Here is a 19,217-nt window from a genome sequence, read left to right on the forward strand (position 1 = left end):
ACAATAAAAAAAATAAAGGAAATATTTGACAAAATGTCAGAATAGTTTTACAGAAAAAAAAACCAGTTTGTTTTGTTAAAGTCATTAGACGTCGAACAGACGACAAAGAAGCGATTGCAAAATATGGATAGCGAGAAATATATTTCACCGGAATCAAAGATTCCGAAAGAGGATCGTGAAATAATGTGTCCTTTACATTCCGACACTGATCGGCATACCACCGATATCACTTAAGGAAACGAATCCTGCAGACAGCAGATAAAATGAAAATTACATTTTACAAGTAAATTCTCACTCTTTAATACGTAATATCGCGACTACCAATGAGTACCTCGCAGTTATCTAACTTACTACCGCTCTTTTGCGGGGAAGTCAAGAAAAGTCTACATTTCTGGGGGCAAATGACATTGTTTACAGTAGTGACAATCGAATGATTCGAACAATTTAATGCCGAAATCACTATGTTTTGCCAGATATTGAACTTTAAATAGTAGATCGTCAAATAAGGAAAGTTTAGAATATTTTATCTGCTTAAAAATGTGACGATTTTCAATGAAAATTTAACGAGAAGAGTACGCTTAATTAAAAATATCGTTAAAAATGTGACAATTTAGAATTGGCTCCTCTCAAAAATATATCAGGCTGGTTCAGCGATTGTTTAGCGAGGTATTCTACCAGGATTTTTTTACTTATCTGTCCTTATAAATGCGACAATGATCGATCTTGCATTGTATTGAATAGCACATTGCCCCCACCCAAAAGACGATTCCTACCTCCTTCGCGAAAGAGTTCCGCTAAGTTAAGTAATCGCGATATCAAGTATTGGTTTGAAATTATTTGAGGTGTTTTACACATGAATTATTCGATATTCTCTTACTGCAGTAAGGTATCAAAACATCTTGACAAGTTGCTCTTTTATTATCATTTTTAAAAGACACTAGGTAGCACTTATAAAGACCTGTTCACGATGTGTATTTATGTATCAACGTAATGACACATTTTTAAAATATTTTGATTTATTTTCAAAGCAAGCCAACGAGTGGCAGTAATTTCCAATGTTAGTTCAATGACTTCTAAATTATTTGTCTAAAACATCTCCCATTGATTTATAGCTATGATTTTATACTAATAACTCAAATTAAAAAGAACTTTTCACTATTAATATTTTCATTCCATCTCTCCTGTAAGCGTTCAATATAGTACAAATCGAACTATCCTAGCAAATGTAATGGTTTGTTATACAGGTATAATCAAAGCTTATAGTGTACTTACTTACTCACTTATTATACTCACCGTACCCGGAGGACGCACGGGTCGTTCAACAAAGAAGCCACTTATGGCGGTCACTTATGGCGGTCACGCGGAACAACTTGGCCCTCTCCGACCGTTACAATCCAGTTTTTCTCTTTCCCTTTCAACGGAGCGTCATCAGCTGTTATTATATTTGCTCTCTTTCCCTCGGGGGCTGTTTTGACGTGTGTTATTTCCATTTGGAAGACGTAGCCTATCTATTTTCATCTCTTTCCTTTAATGGTCCTTGATAGAGGTATGGATCTTGTTCTTTCATACGGTTGTTGGTTAGTTATCTTTTCAGGCCAGTGTATTTTTAGGATCCTACTTAAGCATTTTTGATGGAATATATTAAGCTTTCATTGTATTTTTTCTGTTTTCTCCATAGTTTAGCACAATTCAGCAACACTGATAAAACAATTCTGCTTAAAATTTAAATTTGGTCTTTGTACTGTATCGTGCTGTCTTCCATACTTTTGAATGCAAGGGTAATAAGAAAACCTACAAAATATTCTACCATGATTAAATCAGTGATACATAATGACGCCATAGTAGGCGAAATTACATCCAATTTTAGAACACAATTTTATGTAATATTGACATTTTGAGATGTAATTAAACTCTAGAAAATAAATAGAAACGTGTGAACATTAACAAAAATAAAATGTTTTTATTTATTTTGTCATGCTGCATCTGTCATTTTGATTAAAGTCTACCATTGATGACGCCATATATGTACATCAAGTTACTTGGAAATTGATCAGTTGGCATTGAATTACATGAAAACTGTATAAAATGTATAGAGATGTTTTTTTTAATATAAAACTTGACGTTAAGTGTTGACGTTACATTGCCGTAAAGTGTTCTCGAGGGTAAAAAACATCATGTTGATTTTGATATGAAGTAAATTGATTTATGTTAAATCTTATGGAATGAAACTTCACCCATCAACAAAATAAGTATTTTTATATACCATGTTGTGCTCATTTTAAATTTCGAGTGAGAAATAAAAGGAAACTTGACGTCGTTCACAAACTTTTCGAATGACCCTCATAAATTTCTTTATTCTATTAAATATGCTCATGAACTTGTACATTATATTTAAATGTTGTTGATACAATCATGTATTCGTGTATTCATGAACTGAGTAAACATGCTTGTTTTTTATGTTTCTTCAAAATTATTGTTAATTTGTTTTGTAATTCGAATAAGTTGTTTTAGAAACAAACTCAAACTCTGAAAATACATGCTTCTGTTTAAAATCAATTCTGAGGAAGGCGTGAACTACTCTTTTTCGGGCAAAGGTGACTCACATAAATTTCATTAGAATTCTTAAAAGAGATGGAAAAAACTGAATTTTTAAAGTTATATCAAAAATTCAAGTGGTTTTGATATATGAATGTACAGGAAGAGCATATTGCATGAACTTCGCTGATAAAAAAAAAAACTTCACCAGAAAGTACATTTTTCTAAAAAAAAAATTATTTGAATATCACACAAGCTTATTCACGTAAAAATTCAAATGAAAAAAATAGATAGTTTTTACACAGAATGTACAAAGTCCACTTCATTTTTAAGTACAATTACATCAGCAAATACAATTTATCATTGAGTAAAATGCTGACTGGGGTTTTTCATGCTAATAAAGTCATTATTTATACACTGAATTGACAACGGTGGGTGCGACCGGTTGGCACTGGGTACTCACTTCTCCATGGCACTTTATCTTACTTCTGATATTTGGGGGTCTGCGTTGCTCCACTCTTATTTCGTATTGATCTATATACTTTTGATTTTGAATTTTGTACGTTTGTTATCTACATATGTTGCAAGTCAAACGATAAGGACGTGAATATCATGTAGGCCACTTTTCCTTGTGTAAAATACTTTTATTTGTTTATATTGTAAAAGTGAACCGATAAACTATTCTTGTACATTCCGTAAGGGCAAAAAATCACGTTCTAACCAAGTTATTTACATTATATATTCTTGTTGCATGAATTCTGCTATGATCAATTGCATTACGTTTGTTTTTGGAAGTGAATTATCTCTTAATGACATAAATATCTTGATTAAAAGATTAATTATACAACAAATAATAATAGTATTTTAGACTCTGTAGTATTTAAACAGCTTAAGAATTGAAAAATGTAGTTCAAGCATCACTCATGATTGAATTTAACTTAAATCAAAACTCATTTGTAGAAAAATGTTTTGTATTAATTTAAAATAATAATAGAAAACATTCTGGATTTTTAATTTTTGTGGCAACAAGATTGATTCCAGCGGGTAATAATTTAACGACTCTTTTGTGCATGCATGTAAGTTTACTTAGCAATACGATTACATGTATTCTAAGAAAAAAAATGAATAGATATGCAACTGTTGAAACTTGTAAATAATATTCTTGAGGTAAGTAGGTTTCGGTGGAGATCAATCACTGTTCGTTTTCTTTATCCAATACCTTCTATATATTTATAACTCATGAATTACATATCATTTCAAGAACTACATTAAATATGATTCAATTAAAAAGAATATTTTAACCATTTAAAAGCATCGGTGGTAGATTCCCTAAGATTTATCTGACTTTCAAATCTAACATTAATTGCAGAGAGGAATGTGATTTGATCTTAGATAGACCCATAAGGTATATACTTTTGATTTTTTTTTCAGGAGCAAGTGCAATTTGATAACAAGATATATTTCTTTTATTTAGTGTTTTCATCCGTGCATGCACTTATCCTGTAAGGTTCATCGATACCCTGATAAGAGAGATATCTCTTAATGATATAAAGGTATACTATTCCTGTATAGATTTGCCAATTTGAAGTGTCTTTTTGTCATATTTTGTCCCGCAAGCTATACTATTATAATAATTGTTTATATTTTAATCAAAATAAATTTCATTTCGAAAATCATTAAGGTGTAAGCAACCCATCACATGCCTGTACAGATTTCTTAATCAGTGGCTGTTCCTTCAATGAACCGTACTATGACGTACACATTAATAAATTAGTAATCAATCGTTTTAATCCTACTTTAAATGATTACTGAAATAATAACATGTCTTTCTTTGGTTGAAAATACGAAAATTGACGTCGTAGTAGAAAAAAAATGTAACCCACCTTCGCAGGTACTGTATTTCTTCTGCATCAGTATGAACTATTTTGAAAAGAAGACCGAAGGTCAATTGTCACGTTGTGAAAACAAATATCAAATTCATACCTCTTACTATTTCTGGATAAAGGAAATGGCAGAATGACAGACAATATGAAAGACAGACTAGGTTTCATGATCCCTAAGTTCCGCTCTCTTCTCTATGTGACACAACTATCATACTTAATAGCTTAACGCAGATAATAGGTACTTAAATGCAACCAGATTAAAACTGAAATCGTTTTATTATAGCTGGTCACACCTTAGCTATGCAAATTTATACAGTAATACGAGGATTGTCCGATAAATGGTGGACATGTTGTCTATAGTGTGAAACATAATCATCACTGCGTTCCAAAATTTTCACTGCTCTTTAAATCATATATTATGAGTATAGTTACATAAATTTCAAATATATATACATAGATAAACAAATAATGAGCATTTATGTTTTTATTATATCATCTTATGGCATACGGATGATAACGTTTAAGTGTCCAAAGCAGCGTTACTTTTCAACATTTGCTAAAAATAGTTGGACAAGTCCCACTTTAATTTAGGAAAGCCATTTATGCACATACTTGGGTCTACATACACAGTTAATTGCCAAGCCAATCTGGCACACATATGTTATCTTTTGAAGATGTTACGAACAATATCCTCACAATCATTCAACTAATGGACAACCTTATATTGAAGGTTGGCAATGACAGCATATTTTGCTAATACAGTAGTTGAATCCAAACTTTTCAAAAGTTATGTCCCTTGGCTGCCATCTTAGGGGATAAACTCATACAATCTACACAGAAGCCTTTGTAGTTTTCAGGTTTGTAACTTCGTCAATTGACTCTAAAAAAGCGCTGCCTGTCGTGTACTGATTGGCTACCCACACTGTGAAAATAAAAAAAAAAAATGAAGTAAATGGATTTATCACAGCACAGCAAAATATCTGGTAGCATAAAGAGGAGAAATGAGGTTTCTTTCCCTTTCGACTTTTGGTTGACCCCTTTAAAGGCAAACAACTTTTGCAAAGTGTGGATAGGTCTGTAGCAGTTTGTTCGTATGTTAAGTACTACTTTTTTGTTTGTATACTAAAAATTTTGTTATATTTTCATATTTCTTATAGAAAATATCTTAATAAGATACCATTACAACGTCTAATTCTAAATGAACTGCTAACTGGTGCACCGTAACGCCATCAAACGTTGCCACATTTCTTTACCACTTTCCCATTTCAAAATGTACGGAAAAGGGCCAAATTAAAATTTAACAGAATCCAAACAGACGACAAAATAGATAATGGAATCGACTAATTATGGATAATTATTATTCTAATTTTATGTGTTCAAAACTTTTAATTGGAATTAATGTTTGCAAATATTCTAATGAAACCCAGGCTTTTATTACCGTGCATCCAAGGCCAGTACCCTGTGCATAATAAAATCTTTATTTTTATAATAGATTACCAGAAAATTAATGATGCACTAAAATTTGATATATAAATTAATATTTACTTTAAATTACAGCTAAATGTGTCTTTGACTTTTCGATAAAACGCTTTGTCTACAATTTTACCTTCGTATTTTATAATGTATACATTGTATATGCAAATCACGAACAAACCCCATTATGGACGAGTCCCCTCTTTTTTTACTTTGCCTGTATATACCAGTGTATTTTTCCATTGAATAAGCATGCTTTATTTATGAAAACAATACAAATACAATACAACAAAAAAGACTCAGTTTTTATTACATCAAAGTTTGATTAAGAAGCCTCGTTGCACTAGTCTTAGGGCATGAAAAATATTTGCAATTCATCACATAGTACATATCATGTACTTTCTCTGAAGGATAAAATATCAATTACATGTAAACTATAATAAAGGAAGCTATATTTTTTCGTGTCATATCAAATATATACTCCTCTACATGTAAATTTATACTATATCGTTAACGTTATTATTTAACATCTTTGCTGAGAACAGAACAGATTTTTGATCGGAGTAAGTACGGCTGTATTCCTTGGAAATATTATTTTTTCAAATGGCCTTTGCATTTCCACTTTTATTTCTACAATGTCTGATATCGTATTGTCTTCTTTAAAACTCGAGTGGGTTGAGTGCCGAACATACTCATATTTCTTCACCAGTAATGTTCGCTTCCCTATGTTCCCTAGCCCAGTTTCTCACGCATACTGGTTTTCTTAACGTGTCTCCTTTGATCATTTCTTTTAATTCTTAGAATACATTTTGTGCTGAAAACGCTCCATCCTTCAAATTTTTTGCTGACAGTTCTTATCACCGATTTGACGGTCTTCACTGGGAAGAGTTAGAAGACACAGATACTTAATTTTTCCACAATTTTATATATTCCTCTTTAATGATTCTTTGTGTGTTTCCAGCTGTTACAGTTTTATTTGTTGAAACGTTTTTAAAATGTATCGAAAAAATGACTGATTTTAATTAGGGATGTCAAATCGGCGAATGTTTGATAATCGGTTACTCGGACGTTTTTCCGATCTAGTACTCTGTAAAATTGTAAATTTTTTAAGCCCCGTTAAGCTCTGTTAAATTCAAAAGCTGTTTATCACATTTATAAACGTATAAAAACACCGAGTCAAACGGAGTTGACTTTTTGTGCTAAATTTATTTATTACATAAATACAAAAGACACAATGTGTAAATCCAAAAAAAATTTAGGAAATGATTTACGGTTATTGCATAAGATCTATTTGAATTCAAACTGTTACGCAGGTTTTTGATGATTACACTGGCAACAGAAATAGGAACATACGTATACTAGCTAATTACACATTTAATGGGCATTAAAACATCAACCTTCTGTCCAAGTCATCGCTAGATTTACAAAAACTTGGAAATTGGATTTCAATTATTAATTTATGGTTAGTGCCGATTTGAAGATAAGAAACCATACTTAAACGATGTTTACTGAAAACAAATCATTGAAGCCATCTTAAAATCAAGGACTACAATAGGTGAGAACAGATGTGGCCCAGGTAATTGTTCACTAATTACTGCACATGTGTATACACAACTGAAGGTCACAACGGGTTTTTATACGGGTGTTAATGACGACACATTAATTACCGTATGCATTTTAAGTACTTTTTTTTTTTTATAAAAATATACACCTCGAAATACGAAAAAAACACATCCGAGTAACCGAGCATTGATTTTAGTAAGGATTTTCGCATAAAAGATGACTGTATGGAGTCATCAACAAAGTAAAGTATGACTGGAAATGTTTTTGGTGTTTGGAAATCTACAATAAGGATTGATTGTTTAGTGTTTAACGTCCCTCTCGAGAATTTTTCACTCATATGGAGACGCTACCACTTGCCGGTGGAGAGCTGCAAATTTTGTCTTATACTCGGCACTCAGGGCCATTGAGCAGGGAGGGATCTTTTGCGTGCCAGCACCTACTGTGACACGGACCTCGGTTTATACGGTCTCATCCGAAGGACCGATCTCCACGTCCCACAGTGGGAATCAAACCCGCTACGTAAGGATTGACTCCTTACTTCGCGACTCTAGAGCAGACGCTCTAACCACTGCGCCACGCGGGCGACTCTACAGTAAGGAAGATGTTGAGATAACGAACAGCATTCAAAGTTCATAAAACAATACAAAACAAGAGCAAACAAGGACCCCCGAAAGATCAGAGGTTGGATCATGTGCAATGGAGGAGTGAGCATCCAATGCCAACCGGTCACACCCGTCGTGTGCTCCTTGTCATGATCAGGAAATAACGGAAAAAATCCGCCGTCAATTTAGTGTATAAAAAATGGACTAACAATAAGTATGAAAAACGTCAGTCAATATTTGAATCAATGATAAATTGTATTTGCTGACAATGTCACTGTATGGACCATAGAACTTACGAAATTATGACTTTAAACGAGACAGCTGATATTCTTGTTTCGTACACTTGCTTGTCAATAATTAAAATAAACACGAATCCCTAGAATTGCATGGTGGGATAAGGGACCAATGATCAAGGATACTTAAACATGTTTAATTTCAACATGCTTCTTGAAATTCCTGTAGCATGAATTTCTATGTCCAGTTGCTTGCTTTTGTTTAAAAACAAAAAAAAAGGTAGAAGAAAGTCAATCTAAAATTGTACCAGTTGATTCCCATGATGACAAATTGAATAATAAAGGTTTACTTATTGATCAAGCAGGGCACATGTGTTCGCGATCACAGTTATATTTCACAAGTAATAGCTTTTCAAAAAAGCTTGCCTGACTAATGCAATCAATATCTATAGAACCTATAATCATGATAAGTTATATATATAAACGTTTACATTGGGGTTTACATTGGGGTGAGGGGTAATTATTTCATTAGAGTTAATTATGAAGACGTCGAACAAAACATCATGCATTAATTTTAAGTTGTTTGCTACTTATGAAAGCAATGGAGAGCCTCGTTTTTGAAAGTGGGGGGTGGGCAGCTAGAGAATTTTTTTTTCACTCATCTGCAAATAAAGAAGGAATATGCCCAAAGTTGAAAATCCTATTTCGGGGGGGGGGGGGGGGGGGGGGGGGGGGGGGGGGAGGGGTTGGGTTAGTGACCAACTTTTTTTCAGTGTCAAGTTCTTTCTGTACCAATTTTTTTAGCATTAAATACTGCTGTTGTATAAGGACGCCTGTGGAGTGTTACAAATACTTGGAACTCAGGATCAATGAGCAGTTTCATGTAATCTTTTTCGTGCTAACACCTACTGCGACTCGGGACTTGGTTTTAAACGGTCTCATCCTAAGGACCGATCTCCACGTCCTGCAGTGGATTCGAACACGCGACGTAAAGCTCAGCTCCTCATTCCGCAACTCTATAAATGGTTTTAGAAGATGTAGTAATTAAATAAGAGAAATGAACTAATAAATTAATGTATGCTGGAAAGCCGTGCCTATATATGTAAAGGTTATATATTAATTTTAAAATTAAAATTTAGAATTGGATTCAACTGCATAGACTACCAGGAAGACAGCTGAGAATATGATAACTACAAGAATTAAATGATTAACATGCAGAATATGTTTAAGTACTAGATTGTTGGGTATGCCAGAGCATCAAAGATTGTTGGAAACAGCCCGTTATGCATAATTGACCCAACGAACTTGATATATCCTTATATTCCTTAATCCTGGAATAGGAGGAACACTTTTCCTAAGTCTATTTTCTGTATTTCATAGGAGAAAGAATTTTATCTCTGAAAACGGGGGGGGGGGGGGAGGGGGGGGGGCTGCGAGTCCGGGCGAGATATGATCAGAAATATTATGTATATTTGGCCAGTTTTCCTCTTGAGAACTCTTTTTCCGTTTCGTTTTATTTACTTTAAATGATGTAACTTCTAACTTTTTTCACAATATCACCGATATGTTTTTTTCCCTAAGTTCGATTTTCCGCTAAAAAGAACAGACTTGAAGTTTTTATTTTCATTCAGTGCAGTAGAATCATCCAGGAAAAGGGCGCCAAGATATACACGTGACATTTGGCGCAAAATGATTGTGACACCCCTTACCTAGAAGACAAATGGACTCATCCAATAGTACAGAAACGCAGAAAAAAGGTCAAACGGACATGTCCGTATATGACATCGCATGAAATAAACAGCTGCATGCAAAAAAAACTAAAGGAAATAAACACATCATTATATTGTATCAGTAAGACGGTTATTTTTTTCTGCTAAATGTTTTGTTGAAACGGAGGTAACAAATTCCAGTGATAATCAGCATGCACAAAATTTTGCTGGCTAACTGTGACCTCTTCCCTTCGCACCTTAGAAATATCAATCCTTATACAGCCTGACGCCGTGACGTCAGGCAATAATTTAGAGGCATAAACATAGATTTGCCAGGAAGGATGAAGGATGCACACGTTTTTGCAAATTCAAAATTATCTCATAGAAGACTGGTGATATAGTGTGGATCCTTGTTTTCAGAGGTGAAAAACCCATTTGTGGAAAGAAGTTGCTAGCGTTTCCTTTAAAGACTTAAAAACAGTTCCCTTATAAAAGTCAATTTACTTTCAGCTATCCTTGAAGTACAGGAAAGATGATCATAAAAAATCCAGTTTTTATGTCTCGCTTTCTAGCCACCATGTCAACAGACTGATATTATATAGACAACAATACATTAACAACCAAAACAACACTAAAATGGAGATTTATGCAATTAACAAAACAAAATTTACACACATGAAAAATAATTAGCGACAACATGTATGCAAAAGTTTATTTGCAACTAGTTCTGACCAGGTGTAAATTTACTCAACTGTGCAGAATTTACTTATGAGCAAATCAGTTCATACGACCAAAATTGCACATGTGAGTAAATACACATATGAGTTAAATATACTGAGGTATAAAAATGATGTCGTATGAATGGGAAATTAGTCATGTGGTTTTATTCCATACTTTCGTATAAGCAAGAAATTGTAATTAACTATTTGAGGGAAAAAACGTTGTAGGATTAAGATTGTGCGAGTACTAGTAGAGCTCATCTACTATTATTTTCGTTCTTAACAAAAGAGCTTTATATATTTAATTATCTATAAGGGGTTACGGTTGAATGAATTTTCATAAGCAAAATGAATTTTCGCTTAAATTTATACTTTGTTTTATTGCATAACATGCACTTCGGCACATGTATAACTGCATTTATTTTTCAAATATTGGAAAAATCCTATCCTGTACCTTTCCAAATCAGCTCTCTGCAAGTCATATGCTTGACCAATCTGTTCTGGGAATTGTATAAACACAATTACTTAATAAAATGTAGAAACTTAATTTGATTAAAATAATATGAATAGTGCGTTGCTGATGTCTGTAATATTAAGAACATCTTTAAGCGATAAATATACTTTATTATATGTAGGATACAAAATTGAAAAAAAGAAAATTAAAGAAAGAAAAAAAGGTTAGGTTCTCCTTGAATGAAGCAAAATAATTTAGGAAACTGCAAGTGGCTTTCATCCATGTGATATTCAATATCTCTATATTTTGATTATGCTTAAAATTACTGTTACATACATGTATGTTAAAGTTTCAAATCGGATTATTGATTTATATGCCTTTCATTATTTTTAATATTGACAAAGGAAATAATAAAATATTTTCCCCAAAAAAGTAAAGTTACCTTTTTTTCTCAAAGGTAGCTCTAGATCTTGTTATGGCGCGGTTACCATTAAAAAAATTACGATGTGATTGAGTACCCTATTAACCGATTAATCGATCGAACGTATTGAATTGGACCGAGGCCAACTAATTGTTGAATTTTTACAATGATTTCAATTTATTTGCCTTTTTTTCGTGTATAATTTTTTCCTGAAATAATTTGTTCGCTTTTTCCTTGCCAAAAAATAAATGGATCGGATTCCCCCTACTTTCTTTGAGGAATATTCAAAAGTTAGTCTTATACCCAAATAGTAATAAAATGACTTTTTCTAAAAGGTTCCACAATTCTGAATCTGTGGACATCCTTATTTTGTATGAAAATATAAGGATTTACTTACATTATCTCCATATCCTTCTAACAATGAATGAATCTCGTCTGAATGCACAGCAAATTTATTTTTACTATTTTAATAGGTGTATATCTACTCATATGTTAATTTGCACACAGAATCAATGTGACGTCGTATGAATGGGGTATAAGATTTATTTTTCCATTTGTACAAATATCAAACTAGAATCTTTCTAATGATCATCCAAAATTTGAAGTAAGTTCTCGAGATAAAAAAGAACAGAAGTAGAGCTTAAAGTCTGTGTCGTGTTTTTGTTTGCATAGGTTTATATACTATATAAAATATGTTAGCTTAAAGCGGATGATTCCAATTAAAAAATTTTTAATAATTTTATTCTAAATACGATTCGGCAATTTCTATTATTTTACTGAATTTCTTTTTTTTTTAAATATAATATTTTCAATATGTAAACGAAAACAAGGTAAGAGCCTTGTATACATTATAAAGAACTTTAAGTTCTGTATCTCGTTTGTTAATCAACAAATGATATTCAAACCCTGCTTATCATTAGATGATGCCTTAAGTAGGAATTGTAAACATTAAAATTTGTTGAAAAATTCATTTGAAACTGTGTCCGTGCCCCTTTAAATTTAAACCTTTACTCGACACCCAGAACCATTGAGCAGTGGGGGTTCATTATCGTGCTAATACCAACCGTGACACAGGGCCTACGTTTTTGAGGTCATTTCCGAGAAATACGTGCATTTCACTTTAAATACCGATCAGTTGGCAAAGGAACAGTCACTACATATGTTTACGTCTTAGGTTTCACGTCGCGCGGTGGATGAAAATCGAACCTAGGCCTCCTGATCACGAAGCAATCGCTCTACCACTAGACTTTCCTGACTTGTCCACATTACTAGTTAAGATATTCTTGTAAAATTATTCGAAGAATAAATAATTTCAAAATGAACTCTTCCAAGAGTTTTACATAAGATGAAAATGTGTAAAATGATACTTTTATTACTCCAATACATTCGAATTTAAATTAACCAAATAGAAAAAAAAAAACAATATCTGTATATATTTATTAAACATGGGTATTGACTGATACGTGTATCAAATTTCATGGGTATTGCCTGTTAGTTTGAAGATTATTTTAAGTACAATATGTGTGCCTGTTTTTTTTAAGTTTGATATGGATTAGAACGGATTTAAACTAAATTACCATTTATTAAACTCAATTAGTTTTAAAGTTTACATATACGAACGTTTATTATTAAGTCAAATGACCTTTTAAATATTATATAAAACAGATTTCTAGATCGTCGAAATCTCAGCAAAAGAAAACAAGAGAATCTACCTCCTAATAATAGATTGATTCCCAAGAGTCGAATTTTGAAACTTGCGTCTCGTGTGACCCTTATGTACTTTTGCATTTACGGCTTGTTTTGATGGGTATTTAAAAAGAACCCCCTGTCACGGTCTTACCAATGAAGGTCATTAGCGTATCAGTTCATTAGAGTCCATTGTCTTTTTTTAAAAGGTAAAGTTACAAAATTTGCACTGGTTTCTATAAAAGCTGGGGAAGGGTGAAAAAATGTGGAAGTTAATAATGATAAAGAAAATCGAAAAACGTGAGTAGAAAAAGATAAAACAAAAATTCTCTAAATTGTAGTGTACTTTCGTTTTGAACATCTTTTGGAAAAAAATAATCTTATGAAAGACATTACTCCTCTCTTTGCTAACGAAGCAATGATGTTTTTGTTATTCATTAAGCTGTTAAGCATACTTTAAAAACTGATATATAAAATGTGCGTGTATGTTTTGTCTTTTAATTTTATTTTATCAATAAACTTATCTTGCTCATACTCAATATTGATTGATGGTAGAGACTGTCTTTGTCCTCTTTGTTGTCATTTTTCGAGCATCAAATCAGTGTAGTTCCTTTTATGGCATGTCATTTGATTACTACAAAGTAAAATTAGTTTATAAGTAAGGATATTCCGAACGTTTTGGAGATACAATTAATTTCTAATAGTCTTAAAGCTTTAAAAAAGAATAGTGGTCCGAATATACTAATAGTATGATGAATAAAGTGTGTTTTTCTCACGCCGAGTCGGCAATATTTCAGCCATATTTTGACGGTATAGTAAAAGTAATTGTAAAAGTATTAGTATAGTATTGTACGTCCACTATACAGGATTAAGTTTTAAGGAGATTTATGACTTGACCAGCTATTCAAGTGTTGCTGTTTTTTTTTGATAATAAAAAAATCAAATCAATTATAGAGTATTGCTATTAAAAGTACCTCACTTTTAATATTTTGGTGAAACATTTAATTTTGAATATGTGCTTTTTATGTCATATAAAGCAACTAAATCCTCAAAATATATTCAAAACTCTTTAAGTGGAATGTCAGATATGAAGTTTGGATCCTTTGGTTACACTGTGGATTCCTGTCCCGGTAACAAGACAGAATACACAACCTCGGCTACCAGACTGGGGTGTGGTGTGGATGAGAATGGGCGGAGTCAGTACGTCTGTGTTCCCAACAACATCAGGTCAAGCCTGGTGGAGTTCTGTTATAATATAACAACCACTAGACTATATACAAAAGGTAATTATCCAATGTGTAAGCAATCCAACAATTTTATAGCAATTGTGACTTTTTTAATTTATATATTTCTAAAAACAGGTAACTGCTTAAAAGTTTTTGAAAATGGAAATTTGGACCAAACCAGCTGTCTTAAATTTACACATGGATGTCCATCAAATCACTTCTATCTTTCTGACTTGTATAAATGTAAGTACTTACATCATAAATCAAAGTACTGAAAGTACTGATGGGAGTTGATTATTAAATTAATTCGATGTATGATCGATTGATTAATATTGTTTAACGTCCCTCTCGAGAATTTTTTACTCATATGGATATGCCACCACTTGTCGGTGGAGAGCTCCCTTTTTTTTTACTTATACTTGGCACCCATTGAGCAGAGAGGGGTCTTTTTAGAGCCAGCATCTTCTGCGACCAGCTAGGGACCTTCGTTTATGCAGTCTCATCCGAAAGATCGACCGGTCTCCAAGTCTTTCGGTGGGATTCGAACCTGAATTCGATGTGTGTAGCCTTGCCCACTTTCCAAATTATACTTATTTTAATGCTTCTTGATTGAGGTATGTGAGAAGCAAATGCATAAGTGGATTTCGTGATCCTACAGAGCCAAACGGTATGGTTTTGTTCTACTGTAAATCACTTTTTATTAGTAATCTATTTCTGCGTAACTAAGCGAGACAGTGTGATCGCTAAAATTTCTCAATTTCTCTCTCGCACATATATAAGTACTCTTTACAGTAAGAACAATAGCTACAATTAGTAAAAAAAAAATTTGTCATGCTAATAAATAGTAACATGTAATGACTATCTCGCGAAAATATGTCTCGAAAATTAAGTGATCTACAGTAATTTGAAAATAACTTGAATGATATGCGAAATCTTGTTAGATTAATCGTTTTCCTCACTGACTTCGTCCTTATCTTAGATGAAGGTACAGTGTTTGGAACTTGTATTTTCAGTATCTAAGATAAAAAGATGTTTAAGGATGAAAATGACATTCAACACAAATTTGAGAGAAAATGAATAACGCATATATCAGGCCCATATCAACAATTTATCATCGATAGTATAATGTCTAAGTGTAGGGTTAATCTATCAGATTCAGAAATTACATTTACGTACTACAGCAAAATTAGCAACAGATTTATGCACACCGGGTATTGAGTTTTACTTTAAAAAAGTCAGTTGAATTTTTTTCACAAATTGAGCAGGAGTAAATTCTGAAAAAAAGTTTAATAGCTAGGTTGTTTTTTAATATTTTTTATTATATATACGAGTATATATTTTTTGTAAATGGTTAAAACCCCAAAATTTCATGTACAGTATAGTTCATGTAGTATGTGATGTAACAGATTGGAGTATTTCATACTAGTACTTAATAGAACTCGTTCGATAATGACATATAAATTATGCCTTTTTGCCTGGTATAATTCATTTTTGAATTTAACATTTTATATTTTTGAGACCGATTTCCTTGAAATCTAATAAAAATTGCAGCGAGATATTTGTTACACCACAAAGCATAATTTACGTGTGAATTTGGCCTTTTCCCCCAAAAAATGTGTATGCACTAGTATTACATAGATCTGTGTTAGAGAGAAATTGGATACCCCAACATCCATCCACGTCATTAAAATACTCAATGTGCCAACAATTTGCAATAATCTATTTCCACTCTTTATCTTGCTTAGTCAAACAGTCATCACGCCAATTGACTTTCACTATACTGTATAACTGTACAACTTTCCACAAACAAAAGAAATTAGCAAGCTTCATATATTACGCATATAAAAATCACCCTTTTTATACTTTCATTTACTATCATTCCGGACACAAAAGTAAAAGGAGAAAAGTAATATTAATCCATGCAGTATAGCCACTATAGGTCACTTCTGCAGCAGTGGGGAGATCTTATCTAAATTAAGCTTTACACATATTAGAGATTCGCAGGCACACAATGCCCGCTGAGTTATCAATCAGCCTGAGTCAGGTGTACACATACACATGTATCAGCTAGTCTAGACATGAAGTTTTGTTCTCTGTATTCCAATTTGACTTATAATTTTATAGTACATCTGATTATTAGGTTTATTGTTTTTTTTGTCTAAATATACTGTATCAAAACTTTCTGTTTTTAACCAACAGAATACCATCATGTTTTCTCATCATATTGCAGACGCTTTGTTAGTAGGGAATAAGGCCTTCTCAGAAGATTTGATCACGTACCGACCCACTTCAATTCCCATTGAAGTTTATAAACTTGTTATTTATTACTTATATATACATTTCAGACAAACAATTAAATATTTTCGAATTTAAATTATTGCACTTACCGTCCGTCGTAGATTTTGAAAAATGACGCAAGGTGTAAATCGACTTGCATGGCGGTTACGCTTCGAATTCATTAGGCTATGGAATCTATTTCGAAGGGAATATTTTGTGAAAGACTACTTGTGATCATTAAAAGTGAACAGATTGTTGTCTGGGAATATTTTTATTCGTGAAAAATGGTAATCGATGCTGAAAAGACACAAGACACATGTCCGAAGTTTGGTGATACAAATTTGGAGGAATTTCGGTCGCCGAAAAGGGATGGATGGATCCAATGGATTGAGACACTTGTCCGAGCCAGTTAATTTGCAATTTGATCAAAATCATCCTACGATTTCAGTAACTCAAGGTATACTTATCGTAAAAACACTGATAAACACGGAGAAACTGGCGACAGCTTTATAGTGAACTACGAAAACGCCGAGGTGTTTTGCAGCTGTTCAATTCATGGCATGATTGCAATGATATTTTCCAAAAGATTTATCGTGAGTAGAATTTTAAGATAAAATAAAATAGTTTATCATGAAAATTTATCCAAAGATCTGCCCTAAAAATAAGGATGAACGTTAGAGACGCAGCTGACAAAAGTGAAGAAAAAAATGTAAACAAACGCTAGGCCTAGTTTTCTCTATGTACAAAGGTTGAATCGATATATAGCCAAAAAAACTGAAATGCTTGTTTACATTGTAAATAAAATAATTATTATTTTACTCGCTTATTTTGTTCATTTTTCATACATGAAAAGCAAGTAGAGCATGTCATTCTATAATTTATGTACCGGTAGATATCATTGCGCCGTGTGATTAGGTCACGTATTGACCTCTGACCTCTGACAAACTTCATACAGAATTGAAGATATTTTCTCTCTGTATGTTTATATAATGGAGAAATACCACAAATGTATATATTTAAAGATAAAAAAAAAAGATTTTTCACATGCTATAAGAAACAGTTGTCTAATATAAAGGACAGTACTGTTGCAAATTACTGTATTCTATCAGGTTAACTAAAGATAATTCTACAACAGATACAACAGAAAGGAGTCCTACTAACAGAACACTGCCTACAGGAGCCGTGGTATGAATCACAGGAGGAGTAATAATAGGCGTTATTATTGCTGTATTTGTAGTGGTATTCATTTTAAGGAGACAGAAAAAGAAATTGGACAAAAGTAATATTCTTTATTTATTCTTATACTAATTGCTATTGTTATATCTTTAAGAATTTGTTCCTACAAATCTATACAAAAAAAGAATAACATTTTTAATGTTTTCTGAGCGGGCAAAACAAAAATAGATGTTGGGCCGCTGAGTGAGATGTTGAACCGCTCGGAGAAATGTTGAACTGCTTACGTCATATTCTTATGGCTTATAGAGCTTAATCTCATTTTCATTCGTTGGTGTTAAACAGTGACAGACTGTAATACAGTACATACATGTATGTCAAAAAATAGCATGAAATGTATAACAAAACTTCTAGGGCAACATGCATTTTGTCGGACTCTCGAACCAAACTGTCTGCCTTAGGCCGTTTGTCCTCGAACTCAGTCACTAAATGTTTATTACTTATCGTATTATTAAAAATAAGACATATGGTACTTATTATTGAATGCATTAATAAACACTTGACATGAGGTACAAAGTTTTTATATAATGTCAATGCAATAAAAATCTCCGTTTGATAAGTGTTTATAAAGTTCTTTCATTTCAAAATATTCTTATCAATACCTTTACTTTAAATCAAATTGTATTCAGAGGATGATATAGAGGTGCAGATTGGGTTGATAGAAAAGGCTGGTCAATATGGGAACATGGAAACAAAGGAGGGTAAACGTAATTCATTTGAGTTTCGTAAGTGTAACCTTTAAAACACCCCTTTATATTATTGAAAAAGATGATTCATCAAAATAGGTTATTCTCTTTATGATAATGATGATATAATAATAATATTTATTGTGAGAGGTCTTGTAATTAAAGAAATATTCTCTTAACGAGGCCCAATCTAGTTGGAAATAACGAAAACGGAATGATAAAAAAATTTGATTCTTGGAAATAAATTTGTATGAATTATGCTAAGAAAAATTAGAATGAAATTTTGTTATCTTGCCTTTATTGTAGTCAAATGGGGGCACTGTCAAAATATGGACCATTTTTCGTGTTTTTATACACAATTATATACTAAAACTCCACAATAAACAAAGGAATTGACAAATCAAAAAAATAATAAATGGTGAAATGTTTTGATTTTAACATATATCATGTAATTTGCATCCCTCTATTAAGAAATGAAAAGAAAATCGGAGGTATCCTTTATTGTAGTAAAAAGGGG

The sequence above is a fragment of the Saccostrea cucullata genome, unplaced genomic scaffold, assembly GCF_032062105.1.
Source record: "Saccostrea cucullata isolate Sc308-1 unplaced genomic scaffold, CSIRO_AGI_Scuc_v1 ctg5714, whole genome shotgun sequence".
NCBI lineage: Eukaryota > Metazoa > Mollusca > Bivalvia > Ostreida > Ostreidae > Saccostrea > Saccostrea cuccullata.